The 18011-nt window shown below is 44.7% G+C and overlaps 1 long non-coding RNA gene and 1 pseudogene across 1 annotated transcript; both read right to left on the bottom strand.

Moving 5' to 3' along the window:
• Window positions 1-321: 321 nt before the first annotated feature.
• LOC119273358 lies at window positions 322-1233 on the bottom strand. Its single transcript, XR_005134833.1, has 2 exons — window positions 1010-1233; window positions 322-631 (listed from the first exon to the last, which is right to left on the bottom strand). It is a non-coding gene; the product is annotated as an uncharacterized LOC119273358 (long non-coding RNA).
• A 26-nt stretch (window positions 1234-1259) lies between these two features.
• LOC119273015 overlaps window positions 1260-18011 on the bottom strand; it is a 53127-nt pseudogene continuing 36375 nt past the window's right edge.

The following is an 18011-nucleotide window of genomic DNA, read 5'->3' as shown; positions in this document are numbered from 1 at the left end:
ACGATGATGCGAAGATTCCATCAATGGTACATGAAAAACCTGCAGCGAGTCTGGGAAGGATGATTTGTTGATGAGAATTAAAAAGGACCACGACTTCATTGGACAAGAACTGTTAACTGTTGATTTTGACGAGTTTTTCCAGTTCTACAATCTAAAGGCCCTGGACAAATCTTGTGGCTTGCTACTGTCTGTAAGTACTACTTTCTGCAATTAAGTCTCTATATATATAGCTCAGCTCTTTCATATCATGTATATATAATTATCCTCACTATATTATGCAGATTGAAGATCGTCGAATGCAGAAAAGCACAAATCTATGACATTGAGAGCATGGCATATAGGATCAATCAAATTGGTAGAGGTGAATATCCACGCCCGGTGGGTAGTATGATTTAGAGAAGTGGAAGCAGAATGTCCAATCTGCCGTATAGGTTTTAATTATCGTGTATTCTGCAGAAAACAGTGAAAGCACATGAGCTTAAAGACCATGGTTCGTACCTACGAAAGATCGATTTAAAGCAGAGGAAGCGGAACCAGGTGCATTACTCCATAGGATAAACTGCGTGCTCACCATACCATAGTGTACTTATTACAACAACATGAACGACCAACAAAAAATTTGGCAGCCATCCTTAGGATAGTAGGAACGCGCAGTGATGGGGCAAATCACACACAGCAGCAAATTAGACAGGCATTCTGAATACATAGTTGATGTAGCATTTATCATAATCATATATAACAGAAAATCCGAAACTCGGCAGCATCTGAAACTAAATTTAGAAAAGTATCAGCCAAAATTAGGTTTGATAGATATATGCAATCATAGACTCAATACTTATGGATGACACATTTATTTTGCAATTTACTTCTAATAAAACTGAAAAGCATATTAACTGCTGCTGCTACATGATTCCCTTATGAACTGGAACAAGGGCCTTTTCTTCGAAAAGAAATCAACGGTCTAAATAAGGGAAGTAAACCATCGAGTATTGAGAGGGACTCACCATACCATAGTGTACTTATTATGAAGCTGAGAACGGACAAAGCAAAGAGGAAGACTAAACAGATGATACACGAACAATGATAAACTGCGTGCTCACTTAACACCAACCTGCGAAAAAAGAGCACATATCAGCACACAGAATAGCAGCAGCACAACCTAAGCAAAAAAATAACATCCAGTGCAATCAAAATCACCTCCATGACAGCCATCAGGAGACCGAGCTAACAGGCAGATGAACTAAGAGTGACCTCCCTCCCTACCTGCCTCCCAGGCGAGGTTTGTTCCTCTTCCCTGCAACACGGAAAATTCAGCAAGACACGGCAAAGCAATCAACAGAGGGCAATTACCCACCTAAATCACATTTTACCTGCTTCAAACATACAGCAAAAAAACATACAATTTCTTCTAGCAATTCATCAAACGATTGCTACGCACAACCAAACAAGGACACATCCGCCTCGGTTTTGACCTTACGTGATAGAGGGAGGGAGTCAGGGAGATAGTGGGGTAGAGGTGCAGATCAAAATAGGGAGCAAATGAAGTGGAGACAACAGCTCAGATCTACGGCTTGGTGTCGCCGGAACCCTTGGTCTGATGCCGCATGGTCCCCGTAACCCCCGCCGGTGCACCCGACGCCGTGGAGGCTGCCTGAGCCCGGGCCTCCATACCGGCGGTGGCTCAGCACAGATGACTCTGCTAGGCCATTGTACGTCCAACCACTCGCAGTCTTCCTCTCTCGGAAGCACTGAATCGAACATCCCAATCAAATCAGCACATCTCAAGGTCGACAAAGGGGAGGAAGGGCATACGAGAAGGAGGTGCTGCAGGCCAGTGGGGGCGGTGTTGACCTCGGCCACTTCGGCCAGCAGCGGTGACCTGCCATGTGGGCAAGGTTGACGACAACGATGCGGGCGCCGGGGACCGGCGGCACGGGCGGGCTAGCCCTCTTCTGTGCCGGACGCCGATCTGGTCGCTGCCTCTCATGCTCGCTGTTGTCCTCCCGATGGCACCCCAACTCCAGCGCCGCTGAGCGACAGAAACGAGGAGTGGAGGAGGCGGTTGCGTGCCACGTCTGGTGCGAGCAAAGACGTGTGTGGGATTAAAATATCAGAGAAAGTGGAGCAGCTGGCCAATCATAAACGACGTAACATCACCCAATCCACGTGATGTTTTCTCTCTCGCTATTGGCTGTGCTGCACAGTGCGCCTTTGCCCACGTGGCACGCACGAGCAACCCTCCTTGATGCACACCTTATTGTTTTGGATGGCCTTGAGTAGAGGCAGGTCAAGAGTGGTGAATCTAACCCACTCGGACTCGCTGGGAAGAGATCATCGGACAAACAAAAATCACACAAGCAATAAAGTTACAATAAACTTCTTCTAGACTTCAGTATTTTTCAAACATCGATACGACACGGGCACTTTTTTGGAACGAAGGCTTCAGGGGAGCGCGACTTTGAATTAACAAAGCCATCAACCGGCTAGGGATTACACAAAGCCATCGTTACAACCATGATACAACTGCTAAAAGCCGCTAACAAGAACAGAAAAAGTAACAGCAGATACAAAGTGTTGCCGACACAGCTTACAAGCACCAAAGACTACAAGCCCTCGAGGGATAAGCAAACTAAGCACTAGCTAGAAGTCGATGGAGTCCACCAAGTGAAGTAGATCAAGCAGAGCACAACGGAGGGGTTCTTCAAACGGAGACAAAGTCCAGCAATGGTCGCACCCTCATCTACCCCGAAAGGTGACACCTTTTTCGATCCTCTCCTCTCCAAATCTAGAGGGGACCCCTGCCCCTCACCTTGGCTCGAAAGGCACCGGACGGCTGGAAGATGGAGAAGCTCACCCTAGAGCCAGGATTGGACACGACGCCGGGCACCATGGGAGATTCTCAACCCGAGGCAGCACTGCACGAGGATAACCAGCCGAATTGCCACACCGCAGGTCGCCGCTACAACCACCAAGGGGAAAAACTTCTCAAAGGCACTGACACTCAACAAATGAACAGCAAGCATGATGAAGCAACTTGACAGGATGCAGATCAAGCCCGTACGGACAGGCTCCGTGCCCAAGCCACCCTATCAAGTTGCTGCTAGCAAAAGAGAGGAGCCCTATCCCCTCCCTGCCCAAGAATGGCGCCAAACTGGCGAGCAAGCAAGCAATGATCCGGTGGGCAATCCACAGCAGAGCAACACTTCTACATGAACAGAGCACCAAGCCGGTGGGCAATCCCTCGCTGCTGACGCGGCCAACCCGACACCCACCTCACAACACTCTGCACACTCCTACCATGATCAAGATGACACCTTCAAGAAGGTGGCGACGCACGTTGCGCCGTTGCCGTCCAGTCTTGAAAAGACAAGGGTTTTCACCCGGGTCATGGAGTAGGAGGGAGAGGAAACGAACCTCGACGAAGCCTCCAAGGAGGAGAATGGCACCTATCTGTGTCGTCAACACCGTGACTGGAGAACTAGCCAGGGATTTCTCCCGGTCCAGTTCCGCTGCTCCAGGCACCCCCACCAACCACGGATCCGGTGTCCAGAGGCCGCCGGCGACCAGATCCGGCGAGGAGGAGCGCTCTAAGGGGAAGTGGAAGCCGCCTTCAGATTCAGACGCGAACAGGGAGGCCGCGCCCCCGCTGCGACCGGCGCCAGCGCCCGCCGTCACTCGCCGCCCTCGCGACCAAGGAGACGGGGGACAACACCCTCGGCGCCCAAAGCCCTCCGCGAAGAGCGAAGCAGCCAGATCCTCGCCGCCGTCGTCCTGGGCGACCACGCGAGCTTCGTCGGGGGCCTCCTCGGGTGGCGGCGAGGGGGCGAGGAGGGGGGAAAGGGGGGCCGGCGGCTAGGGTTTTCGTCGCCACCCGTGTCGCCCCAAGCGGAGCGACGCGGGGGCTAGAGGAGGGGGGGGGGGCAATGTACTAAACTAGTTTCACGACACGGGCACTTCCGGTGCCGTAGCTCGAGGTTCCTCTAGATACATGTCGAGCAGAACAGATGGAAGCATTTGGTGATCACAACCTGCCAATAACCAACAAAGAAACATCAGCAGCAGGTCCTCACAACTTTCAAGATCTTACCACAGAGAAATTGAAACTTCGGTGACAGGTGAACACAAATGAATGTGGATATCAGCTGCTAAAATCTCAAGTCGGGCACAAATCCGCACCATTCAAACATAAGTTGTGTGATTCAATCGACAGTAGTTACCTCTTTGGGCCGGTCAAAGCACACGGCACACTTGAGAATAGCTTTGCAGTCTTTTATCTCGTCCTGGAGCTTCTGGATAGTAGCCTCTTCATTCTCAGAGGTCAGCTCCATGACATCATTCTTCACCTCCTCGTATTCTTCCTCGAGCTTTCTCTTCTCGCCTCTATAAGATAGCAAAAGAATGTAACAAGCCCTGGTGGCAGAACAGCAAGACCAACTTGGAATCAAAAATTAACACCACACCAGCAAGCCTAACCTCTCACGCTCCAACTCCGTTCTGAGCTCAGCTATTTTTTTCTTGTTTTGCTCATATTCTTTCTCAGATGATCCAACAGCGGACCCAAGCCACTTGAGCTCCTTCTCTGCTTCAGATACCTCCAGCAGAGTCTTTTCAATGGTAATTGCATGATGCCTGTTCTCTGAAGAAGATTTCATAGCTTGTGCGACATAGGCTTTCATCTGTAAGGTTTATTCAAATAAAGACACTTCAAAACCAGTTCAGTGGTAAACACATACACACACAAAATATATTCTTTTAATACAATAATAGCAAAAAGGCCCGTGCGTTCGCTATTAGAAAAAGAGCCATTTGTCCCGGTTCGTAAGGGCCATTTGTCCCGGTTGCTGAACCGGGACTAAAGGGTCGTTACTAAAGCCCTACACCTTTAGTCCCAGTTCTTACACGAACCGGGACAGATGGGCCTCCACGTGGTCGGTTAGGCGAGCCTAGGCAGGAGGCCCTTTGGTCCCAGTTGGTGGCACCAACCGGGACCAATAGGCATCCACGCGTCAGCAGCTCGCACGAGCTGAGGTTTTTGTTTTTTTTAAAGGGGTGGGTTTGGGGGGGGGTTAATTTAGGTGTTTCATATATTGTGTTAGTTAGCTAATTAATAGAGAGAAGTGTCCTCTCTTATCTCCGTGCTTGGTCGACGCTACCTACTATACGTATAGAGAGGACTCGACAGGCTAGCTAGTAAGCAAAAATGAAGGAAACAGAAGATCATCATGAACATATGCATACAGAGAGAAGTGATATCGACCTCTCCTTCTCCGAGAGGTTGGTCGAACGACAAGTTTTCGTATATCTGTCCGACGCTACTGGCTACATATATATAATATAAGATCTCTTACAATATAATCCCCTAATTATGTATGAACTCATGGTCCACATGGTATTCTCCGTCTTTATCGATCACCTGGTCAAGAAAAAATGCCGTCAATTCCTCTTGAATTGCTCGCATGCGATCTGGTGCTAGGAGTTCATCCTGCATCCAAAACATCTAATTTGAATAAGGGGGTCAATACATATATATGAATGAATGAAACTCAACACAAATGATGGTAATAAAATAAAATTCTGAATATTATTGCTTACGCACTTCATATTGTTTTTTAGTGTAGCCCCGCTCGCAGGCCGTGTACTCGCAAATGTAGTATCCACTGTAATTATTCCCATCTTCCTGCCACAACCACTTTACAAGAAATAGAGGTCAATCAAACTGATAAGCAAGCATGCTAAATGGTATTGATGAAACTAGCGCTTGAATCACTAGGAGATGCGTGGAACATGCTAGTAGTACTTACTTTCGGGTGTTTAAATTGCAGCTTCTTCAGCAGTCCCAGAGCTTTTGAGGTGAATTTTTTCCAAACCCTGCCCGACAAAGAAAACAATTACTTGATATCAGGAAGTGAACAAAGTTACCGATATGGTGCGATAATGATCGATTTAACTTACTTCTTGAGCATTTGAGTCATGCCGGATACTCCTGGGGATCTTTTCATCTCGAGTCTAAGACGGTTACTAGTCCCTGCTGAAGCTTAATCTTTAGGAGAATATAGTGGAACCTGCGCACGTATGCATAACTCATCAATTACTCCCTCCGTTTCTTTTTAGTCCGCATATATGGTTTGGTCAAAGTCAAGCTTTGTAGAGTTTGACTAACTTTATATTAAAAAATATAAACATTCACAATATGAAATCAATATTATCAGATGCACCATGAAACATATTTTCATACTATATAGTTTTAGTATTGTAAATGTTCATATTTTTTATATAAATTTGGTCAAACTTTGTGTAGTTTGACTTTGAGCAAATCTTATATGTGAAGTAAAAAGAAACAGAGGCAGTACATTACTATAACCTCGACTAATAAGGGAAACCGAATATGGACAAGAAAGTAATACTCACTTGAAGTTGTAAGGAAAGAGTATTATAGCTTTGTTTTGATTTAATACCAACGATCGTAGCAAATTGGCCTCGATATCTTTTTCCTGACTTTCAACCGAATATGCATCTATGATATTTGTGTTAATGAACCTAATATCACCGATGTGTCTTCTCTTCAATTTGGCGATCTTCAATCTGCATAATATAGTGAGGATAATTATAAAGGGACAATTGCATTTTTACCCCTAGTTGGTTCCTACCCACGGGTTTTGCCCTTACTTTTCGAACTTGCTCAGTTTTTCCCTTACTTTTTCGATCGAGGTCCCTCGAATGCCCTTTGACCATTTGACCAAAACTTTGAAAATTCATAACTAATTCATATGACCTCAGAAAAATACAAATAAGATATCAAAATGTTCAGATAAACATTACCATTATGGGCATATCATTTGCATTCAGGACAAATGCATCATTTAAACTACCCGAGGTAATTAATGTTATTAACATTATTTAAAATAAATAGGTATAAACAATTTTTTTTCGTGAATAAAAATTATATGAAAACGTAGGTGATGTTTTCTGAACATCCTGATACCTTATTTGCGTTTTCATGAGTTTGTATCAACTTGTTATGAAGTTTCCAAATAATGGTCAAAGTCGTTAGAACATTCATAACAAGTTGATGAAAAATCCGGAAAATGCAAATAAGCTATCAGGATGTTCAGAAAACAAAACTTACATTTGCACGTAATTTTTTTTTGTGAAAAAAATATTGTTCATACTTATTTATTTTAAATAATGTTAATAACATTAATTACCCCGGGTAGTTTAAATGATGCTTTTGTCCTGAATCCAAATGATATGCCCATAAAGGTAATGTTTATCTGAACATTTTGATATCTTATTTGCATTTTTCCGAGTTCGTATGAATTAGTTATGAATTTTCAAAATTTTGGTCAAACGGTTAAAGGGCATTCGAGGGACCTCGATGGAAAAAGTAAGGGCAAAACTGAGCAAGCTCGAAAAGTAAGGGTAAAACCCGTGGGTAGGAACCAACTAGGGGTAAAAATGCAATTGCCCCAATTATAAATACATGCAATGAAAGAGCTGGCCTATATATAGAGACTTAATGACAGAAGTAGTACTTACAGACAGTAGCAAGTGACCGTTAATTTATCGAGGGCCTTCTGATTGAAAAACTGAAGAACTCCTCAAATGGAACATTCAACAGATCAGTTCCAACGAGATCATGCTCCTCTTTAACTCTCAGCGTCAAAATATTCCTCCCCCCAGACTCTCTACAGGTTTTCATGTACCAATCATGGAATCTTCGCATCATCGTTGTTAGAGATCTTTCATCTTTGACGACAGGCTTCCCGTACTCGTATCTGTGTTGGTCCACCTCCAGGAATTCATAATGTACATTGTCGGGAAGGTAATCTCCAAGATTGTTATAACCAGGCACCATCCTCGAATCATTAGCGACGATATCGCTAGACACCTTGAGCGAGGGGCACGATTGGTTTGCTTGTTTGCCGAGCTGGGCAATTTTTTCCCCAGCTCCTCGTTCTGCTAACCTTTGATCACTGACAGTACTTCCCGACCGCTCCGCTTCGATAAATGACCTTTCAATAATGCAATGATAGTTGCCTTTCGGCGGAGACTTTGGTGGTTTCTTCAGGGCTTCCACAGTGCGCTTCGCTTTCACCGGATCTATCTTCTCCTCGGAGGTGGATGTATCTTTGCATTCACCCCTTCAAAGAAGTTCATCACTTCGTCGCGCATGATCTTCTCGTTTTCCTCCGGTGTCCTCTCGTATGCTAACTTCTCTGGAGTCTTCAGAGGAGGATCGAATCTATATTGCCTCCCGCCTCTGGCTGTACTGCTAGATGCCGGAGCAGACGGAGCGGTTGTCTTCTTTCCTTGCTTACGAGGCGGAGGAGGAGTACTACGATGCGCCGGAGCAGCCGGAGCGGTGTCGGGTCTCTTCCGCCCTTGCCGACGAGGCGGAGTGCCGCCACGTGCCGGAGAAGGAGGTTGGCTGCTAGGGTGCGCGGGCGTGGGCGGAGAAGGAGGCGGAGTGCCACCACGCGCCAGAGAAGGAGGCTGAGTGCCCTGATCACTCGCAGGAGGAGAAGGCGGAGTGCCCTGACTCGCCGGAGGAGGAGGCGGAGCGTCCAGTTTGGAAGGTTGATGAGCTCCTTCTGCCATAGGCATGGAGTCAACAGACAAGAACCCAGCCGAGTCTCCCCTTCACCCGTAGGGTGGTCAAGCTCGAGGTCCTCAAATCCGTCCGTTATTTCATCCACCATCACCCTAGCATATCCTTCTGGAATTGGCTGGCAGTGAAAAGTTGCGCTAGGTTCAGGAGGTGCAACAGAGCAAACAACCGCCTTGACTTTAAATTTAATCCATTGCGTCATAAGGTGGCAATTTTGAGAATCCGTGATTAAGTCCACGGGGTAGCTAGAAGGAGCCGTGAAGACGGGCTTCAGCTGCTGCAGCTCGGTGGAAGCCACGCTGCTTCTCCACTAAGATGGTGGGGTAGCTTCGTGGGAAGCTTCGACAGGTCGCTTGCTGCAATCTACTTCTCGTTGCTCTATCGCTTGTACCCTTGCGTGCATCGCTTGAATTTGGATCTGCTCCACTTTCTTCCTCCTCTCCTAGCATTTGTAACCACCTACGTCCAGAAACCCAACCTTCCACGAAATGGAGCTTGGCGTGCCTCGTGTCCATCCAGGGTGCTCAGGATTCCCGAGGGCCATTGTGAGCTCGTCGTTGTCTCTGTCTGGAATGAATGTCCCTTGCTGCGCTGCATCGATATACTGCCGAAGCTTCGTGATGGGTATTCACAGTTGCTCATTCGTCCAACGGCACTTCCCTGATACAGGGTCCAAGGTTCCGCCAACCCCGAAGAACCAAGTCCGGCAACGGTCTGGCCAGTTCAATGTCTCTGGTTCGACCCCTTTATCTTGCATGTCATTCTCAGCCTTGGCCCACAACGGCCGCGCTTTGCGGTAGCCACCTGACCCCGTGCTATGGTGAAGCTTCTTCTTCGCAGTATTTTTCTTGTTTGTCGTTGACATCTTCTTACTCTTGTCCGATGTCTTATGGGCCACAAAGTCGTCCCACTGATCTTTGATCTTCTCATAGCGGCCGGTGAATTCTGGTGTCTCTTCTTTGTCGACAAACGTTGTTTTCAGCTCATTCTTCCACCTCCTGAATAGTTCTGTCATCTTCTTAAGAGCATGAGACTTGATCAATTGCTCTATAACTCGCTTCTCCGGATCCTCCTCTGGCGGTAGGGTGAAATTTTCGTTCAGCACGGTCCAAATATCATCTTTCTGCATTTCGTTGACATAAGACACCTCAGGGTCATCTTTAGCCGGCTTATACATTGGTGGATGCTGATCGGGATCTTGTCCCTAACAAGAACCCCGCATTGAGCAGCAAATGCTTCCTTTGTCCGGATGGGTTCAATCAGTCAGCCATCGCGCGTGATTGCTGTGATCTCAAACCTTTCATCCAAGCGCAACTTTTTCTTCAGTCCTCGTTTCTTTACCGAAGTTGTGCCCGATCCGGAGGGCTAGAAAAAAGAAGAAAGACGAGAGTTATTAATTAATATGTGTACATACCAAAACAATTAATGCATCAATTAGCTATAGTCAACACATGCTTAATTAATATATATACATGTCCGGACTCCGTTCGGTCACCGGAGCCGTCATCACGGTGTCCTTCTTCCACCGGCATTCGGTCACCGAAGCCGTCATCAAGGTGTCCTTCTTCCACCGGCATTCGGTCACCGAAGCCATCATAATCATTTCCTTCCTCCTCCATTGTTCGATCACCGTAGCCTGCTTCTTCACCCTATCCTTCACGGCATGACAACATCACTTCCGGCTGCGATTATGTCCCCCAACGCCGCTCCTGTTGCTTCGTCTCGGGGGTGCTCCATAGTTTCTGCAAATATTTACAACATGGCAATTATTATTCAAACATGACAGATTGATATATTAGTGGCAAACATAGAACTAGCTAGCTAATCACAATAAGGAATCATATTAGTGGCCTCGCACTTCTCTAGGGTTTGGGGTGGCCTCAGCAACGCTTCAAGGGTTTGGGGTGGCCTCAGCAACGCTTCAAGGGTTTGGGGTGGCCTCGACGACAACACTCTTTTAACTTGGTAAATTTGGGTGGCCTCGAGAGAGTTTGTCGGGTAGGGGCACGGCGGGAGGGGGTAGGAGACCGACATCGTTTTTTCTAGGGTTTGGGTGTCCTCGAGAGTTTTGGTCAAGCGAGAGGGCCATGGGGTAAGAAATGAAAAGAGGAGAAGATCGAAGAAAAAAAGAATCTATTCCTTTCTTCTTCTTCTTCTCCTCTTTTTTTCCTTTTTTCCTCTTCTTATTTATTTCTCCTCTTCTTCCTCTCCTCTTCGTCTCCTTTTTCTTTTCCTTCTTCCTAAACTAAACATAAACTAAAATAATCCTAAAACTAAATGAAGTTATTGGGACGGGGTATATCGACAACAACATACCCGATAAAAAATAAGAAGACGAAGAAGAAATAAAAAGAGGAGTAGAAGAAAGGAATAGAGGAGAAGATCGAAGAAAAAAAGAAGAAGAAAAAAGAGGAGAAGAAGAAAGGAATGGAGGAGAAGAAGAAAAAATAGAATCTTCTCCTCTTTTTTTCCTTTTTCCTCTTCTTATTTATTTCTCCTCTTCTTCCTCTCCTCTTCTTCTCCTTTTTCTTTTCCTTCTTCCTAAACTAAACATAAACTAAAATAATCCTAAAACTAAACGAAGTTATCGGGACGGGATATATCGACAACAACATACCCGATAAAAAATAAGAAGACGAAGAAGAAATAAAAAGAGGAGAAGAAGAAAGGAATAGAGGAGAAGATCAAAGAAAAAAAAGAAGAAGAAAAAAGAGGAGAAGAAGAAAGGAATGGAGGAGAAGAAGAAAAAATAGAATCTTCTCCTCTTCTTTTTCTTCTTTTTTCCTCTTCGTATTTATTACTCCTCTTCTTCCTCTCCTCTTCTTCCTCTCCTCTTCTTCTCCTCATATATATCCATCTATAGCCACTTACATATATAAATGGAAAAAATGCTATGAACAAAAATACATATATACTTGGTAAATATTCTATGACCATCATTTCTCATATATATCAATGCATACATCCATCGATCATCATTGCTCATATATCCATAGTCATATATAAAAACTTTCTATATATGAACAAAAAACTTTCTATGAACAAAAAAACATTTTTGACATATTTAGCATATTCTAAATTTTCCTAACTCTTTTACAACCAGAAAAATTACTCCAACTTCATGACAGTACCCACACCCCATTTCACCAAAAACATTCTGATCCATAGTTCAAAATTTTCAAAATGCCCAAAGTCATCTAGCATTTCATCAAACACCCTCTATATGCACTATTCATATCTGTAAAAAAAATCAGATATTTCAGAAAATTGGACAGCGTGTTGCTGCTGCTCCACTCCTTCTCCTCTCCTTCTGCTCTTCAATGCGTCGGGGCCGGCGGCGACCATGGAGCAGGGGCAGAGAGCAAGGGGCGCTCGGGCGCAAGAGCGGCGCTCGATCGGGACCATGGGAAAGGGGGGCTCACTACGAGGTGGGCAGCGATGGAAGGAGTCCGGCGATAAGGACGACGGGCTCGGGGCGGCACGCGGTGACGGGGACGGTGGTCTCGGGGTGGTACCCGGCGAAAGGGACGAGGAGGGTGGGCTCGGGGGGGCACGCGCCGACGGGGACGAGGATGGAGGGCTCGGGGATGCCGGCGACGAGGACGGCGTGGGCTCGGGGAGGCGATGGCATTGGCAGCGGCAGCTGCGATGGCGAGGTGGAGCAGCCTGACGACATCGATGAGCTCGACGTCGTCGGCGGGGGGGAGGGGGGGCAACTGGCAAGGAAAACTGAAAAAATTTCATATATATAGTAAGTTTATTTTTAGTAAGAACTAGTTGAATTAATAGAACTAGTTAGTAAGAACTTGCTGCTATTTTTTTAGTTAAAGCAATTTTTCTCGCATCGACGTGGACTATGCCTCTCCCGCATCCTCGTCGTCGAGTCGGTGGAGGACGACACCTGCTTGACCAGATGGGCCATGTCCGGGACTGGGCTCCGCTGGGGTGGTACTGGGAGGCGCTACCTACCGGGGGGCGCAGGTTGGTGAGGAGCCAGCCTGTCGTTGACCCGAACCTTCTTTGGTGGCGGTCGCGTGGGCCAGTGACGGTCCAGAGGCTCGAGGACTCCGTGGAGGTGGTGCGTCACCGTGTCAGTGAGGAGGACGCGCACGTCCGTCGCTACTTGTTTGCGTTGGAGGACAGGTTCTCCAATACCTAGCAGGTTCTCCAGGGATCTCACTGGAGCTATGATCCCGTGATGGTTCCTTCTCTGTGGGTGTCCACCGCCCATGCCGATACCCGTCGTGTGCTAGGGTTTTAGTTGTATTAGTGATGTTATATGTATGACACTATTTGGGATGTATTAGTGATAATATTCGATGATGTACGGACGCATGAGATGATTTACTTTTGCTTATTGAATGCATGCTAATTTGAGTCCTATAAGATATTTTGAAATGTATATCTTGTGTTGCTCAATATCCATGTGGCCGGTCATGTTTGCAGGTTACACCTCCGAGTGGCCTATGTTTTGCCGGAGTGTTGATTCATTTCCGTTCCGGAAAATTTCAGGCGCTCGATATGTCCTATTGTAGCAAAGGTCATGTCGGATTTTTCCGTGAATTTTGGCATGATTTGTGCCAGAATATGTAGGAAATATCGAGTGCCCCGGATTTGTGTGTTGAGTATCCTGGTAGTTGTCTTCGATCGATTTTCAATTAATGTTTTAACTATGAACATAGGAAATGTCTGATGACGAAAAGGATTTCGGTATTTGCAAATATTGCGAAGATGAGCGCGGCCCGTGCGACGGAATCTTCCTAGATGATGATAGGCGCTTCAGCATCAAGTTGGACGAGAACTTCGAAGTGGATACAGTAAGTCACAACGACAAGTTTTTTTTCGTAATTAAGCATGACATCTGCTTCATTTGGTTCAACTTATATATTTTTTTACTATTGTACTAGCGTATCCCCTGCCATGCAAGAGTTTTTGTATTGGATAAGATAGGTTTCAGTCATACTATGGAGGTAAAGAAAGTTTACTTGAAGACCGAGCATGGTTATATTTTCCATGCAAAATTATACAATTCAAATGACTACACCTATTTTGGATGCAAAACATGGCGAGCACTATGCAAGACTTATGCATTTGAGCCTGATATGGTTATCACCTTTGATATTCGTCCGGAAGATGATATTGAAGGTAATACGGACATCTGGGTCGATGTGCAGACACCTACAGTTATACCATTATGTAAGTTTCTCAACCATATTTATGTCTTTGATATTGTTTATTCAAAAATAGTTGACAACTAATTTGTATTGCCAGCTTATTTCTGTGCAAGCAAACATGTCCAGGGCTTGGTAGACAGGACCTACTATTGTCCCGAGGCTGAACTCAACTGTGAGGAGCTAAGTCATTACGTTTCATGGCTTGAGGATCTTGATACTGTCAAGACAAATTTTCTTCCTGCATTTAGAAATGTTCGTACTGAAAACGTGTGACCAATAGTGTTCGTAATGAACTACGGTCACATCTATTTAGGAAGGATGGTAAGATTTTTACTATTTGTCCTCAGTGCATCTTTTCCATACATTATTTTTGAAGCTAAACTTCATTGCTAAGTATGTTACCATATGATGTTCTTCAACAGGGACTCCCGATGAATGTTGTGCCTTATGGGATCCAGGCAAAAGGTACCATGAGTATTATTAGCTTACGGCCAAGATATCCTACAGATTACTTTAGTGCATTCAAGATTAGCGACGGATGCTTAATAGTGCAAGACTGGACCAAATATATGATGGGGGAGCGCAGAGAAGTACTAGGGGGTAGCAAACAGATGCGCTACCCACGATTAGAAGACATGTTCATCTGCATGCTCCAACTTGATCAAGGAGGAGAGCTACACAAGTTTTATGTTATTTTACCTAAGAGAGAGCAGCAGGAGTGATTAGCTAGCTAGAAATGAGTTTGAGGATGATGATGTGCTACACTATTACTATGATGATAAAATAGCTAGTGTTGGTGGTAATGACTATGATGATGATTATTAGCTAGTGTTAGTGGTGATTAAATAAATACTGTTGGTGGTAGTGACTATGATGATGATTAAATAGCTTGAGCTGGCGGATTAGATTCAAGTGGAGGCAACATGTGGTGCACATTGAAAGTACTACTAGTCCAAACTAGATCATGTTTGGATTAGTAGTATACTTTTGACATGCACCACATATTGCCTCCACTTGAACCTAATCCACCTTCATTTGACACACAGTTATGGACATAATGATAAATCCTCATAACTGGTATTGTACCAATATTTGTCCTATGGCGCATAAATACACTAAAAATAAAAAAATAAAAAAAGAATACTAGTAGCGATGGCGAGAAAACACGCTGCCAGTAGTTACATTAGCAGTAGCGCGGGAGTGAACAAACGCTGCAGCTATTTACCCTAGAAGTAGCCCGTGCGGGCACGCGTTACTGCTAAGCAATGGCTGTAGCGCCTTATTAGTAGCGCGCCTACCCGTGCTACTAGTGAGCACAAAACACGGGCTGCTGCTAGCCTACCCGTGATGGGGTATATATAGGCAACTCATTTGTCCCGGTTCGTGGCTGGAACCGGGACTAAAGCCCAACCTTCTGTCCCGGTTCAAGCCAAGAACCGGGACCAATGGTTGTGGGCCAGGAGCGAGGCCCATTGGTCCCGGTTCATGCCTAGAACCGAGACAAATGGGTCCATACGAACCGGGACCAATGCCCACGAGGCCCCGGCCGACCCCCTGGGCTCACGAACCGGGACGAATGCCCCCATGGGTCCTGGTTCGTGAACGAACCAGGACTAATGGGCTTGCCATGCCCGAACCAAAGCCTTGTTTTCTACTAGTGGTTGCAACGGGAAGAAATGTATTTTGGCACACTCCTACTAATAGAGAGACTCATTCATGGTTAATGCTAATGACCGTTTTGAGGTGAATGCCTGATGTCCAAGTCATAACATGTTTAACAATATACTCTCGCCGGTTTTTTATATAAGGTGTATTTTTTTTCAAAAATCAAATGAGTGCATGTTTGATCGAGTTTTTTTAAAAAAATATCAATATTCACAATACGAAATTTATATCATTTTATTAATCATGAAAAGTAGTTTCATATTTTACATATTAGGTCTTGTAGATGTTGTTATTTTATTCTATAATCTTGGTCAAACATTCAAATAGTTGACTTGCACGGAAAACAATACACCTTATATTCTGGAAGGGAGGGAGTAAAATGTTCGGAATTAGAAATATATGGAAATACCATTGTTGATAAAAATGTTCGGAAATTACAAAAACATATGATAGTCATGCATACTCGCATAGTTACCACAGATGTATGAATCTACAACACATAATTTTTTTATCAATTATCACTTACTTATAAGGTGTTAATAGGTTGTGAACATTTTTGCATGTATCAAACGAAAATATATCTTAATATTGTAAATGGTTTGATTGACTCTAAACCAATATAATAACATCATTCATCATATTAGCATATATGTGTATTAAGAGACCATATTTGGAGGAAAATGTAGCTGCGAGAACGTGCATAACAACACGGAGATATGTAATAACATAGGTCTTGGGCTCACAATGCATGTAAATATAAGGGGCAACTAAGTACATGATCCCCTAGAAAAAGTACATGACCTTTCCCGCAAAAAAATAAAATAAAATAAGTACATGATAGCATAGCCAAGTCATAGCAACATCAATCTCAGAACATAGTGGATACTAGGGATCAAACCCTAACAAAACTTACTCGATTACATGATAAATCTCATCCAACCCATCACCGTCCAGCAAGCCTACAATGGAATTACTCACGCACGGTGGTGAGCATCATGAAATTGGTGATGGAGGATGGTTGATGATGATGATGGCAACGGATTCCCCTCTCCGTTGCACCGAACGGACTCAGATCAGCCCTCCCGAGAGGTTTTAGGGCTTGGCGGCGGCTCTGTATCCTAAAACGCGATGAATCATTCTCCTTGATTTTTTTCTCCCCGAAACCAAATATATAGAGTTGGAGTTGAGGTCAGAGGAGCACCAGGGGGCCCACAAGGTAGGGGGCGCGCCCCCCACCTTCGTGGCTAGGGTGTGGGCCCCCTGGTCTTCATCTTTTGCAGGGATTTTTTATTATTTCCGAAAATATGTTCCGTGAAGTTTCAGGTCATTCCGAGAACTTTTGTTTCTGCACATAAATAACACCATGGTAATTCTGCTGAAAACAATGTCAGTCCGGGTTAGTTCCATTCAAATCATGCAAGTTAGAGTCTAAAACAAGGGCAAAAGTGTTTGGAAAAGTAGATACGATGGAGACGTATCAACTCCCCCAAGCTTAAACCTTTGCTTGTCATCAAGCAATTCAGTTGATAAACTGAAAGTGCTAAAGAAAAAACTTTTACAAACTCTATTTGCTCTGTTGTTGAAAATATGTAAAGCCAGCATTCAAGTTTTCAGCAAAGATTATGAACTAACCATATTCACAATAACGCATAGGTTTCATGTTTACTCATATGAATGGAATAATGAACTAGCGGGCAATAATAATAAATCTCGGATGACAACACTTTCTCAAAACAATCATAATATGATATAACAAGATGGTATCTCTCTAGCCCTTTCTGAGACCGCAAAACATAAATGTAAAGCACCTTTAAAGATCAAAGACTGACTAGACATTGTAATTCATGGTAAAAGAGATCCAGTCAAGTCATACTCAATGTAAACTAACAGTAATGAATGCAAATGACAGCGGTGCTCTCCAACTGGTGCTTTTTAATAAGAGGATGATGACTCAACATGAAAGTAAATAGATAGGCCCTTCGCTGAGGGAAGCTGGGATTTGTAGAGGTGCCAGAGCTCGATTTTGAAATAGAGGTGAATAATATTTTGAGCGATATACTTTCATTGTCAAGATAACAACCAAGAGATGGCGATACCTTCCCAAACAGAATGGTAAAGTTTATACTCCCCCTCCACCAACAAGCATCAATCCATGGGTTGCTCGAAACAACGAGTGCCTCCAACTAACAAGAGTCCCAGGGGGAGTTTTGTTTGCAATTATTTTGATTTGATTTGCATAAAGCATGGGACTGGGCATCCCGGTGACCAGCCATTTTCTCGTGAGTGAGGAGCGGAGTCCACTCCTCTTGAGAATAACCCGCCTAACATGGAAGATACGGACAGCCCTAGTTGATACATCAGCTATTCAAGCATACAAAACAGGATATTTATTTGAAGGCTTAGAGTTTGGCACATACCAATTTACTTGGAACGGCAGGTAGATACTGTATATAGGTAGGTGTGGTGGACTCATATGGCATAACTTTGGGGTTTATGGAGTTGGATGCACAAGCAGTATTCCCTCTTAGTACAGGTGAAGGCTAGAAAAAGACTGGGAAGCGACC

The sequence above is a fragment of the Triticum dicoccoides genome, chromosome 3A, assembly GCF_002162155.2.
Source record: "Triticum dicoccoides isolate Atlit2015 ecotype Zavitan chromosome 3A, WEW_v2.0, whole genome shotgun sequence".
NCBI lineage: Eukaryota > Viridiplantae > Streptophyta > Magnoliopsida > Poales > Poaceae > Triticum > Triticum dicoccoides.
This window is presented reverse-complemented; position numbering and strand designations above follow the sequence as displayed.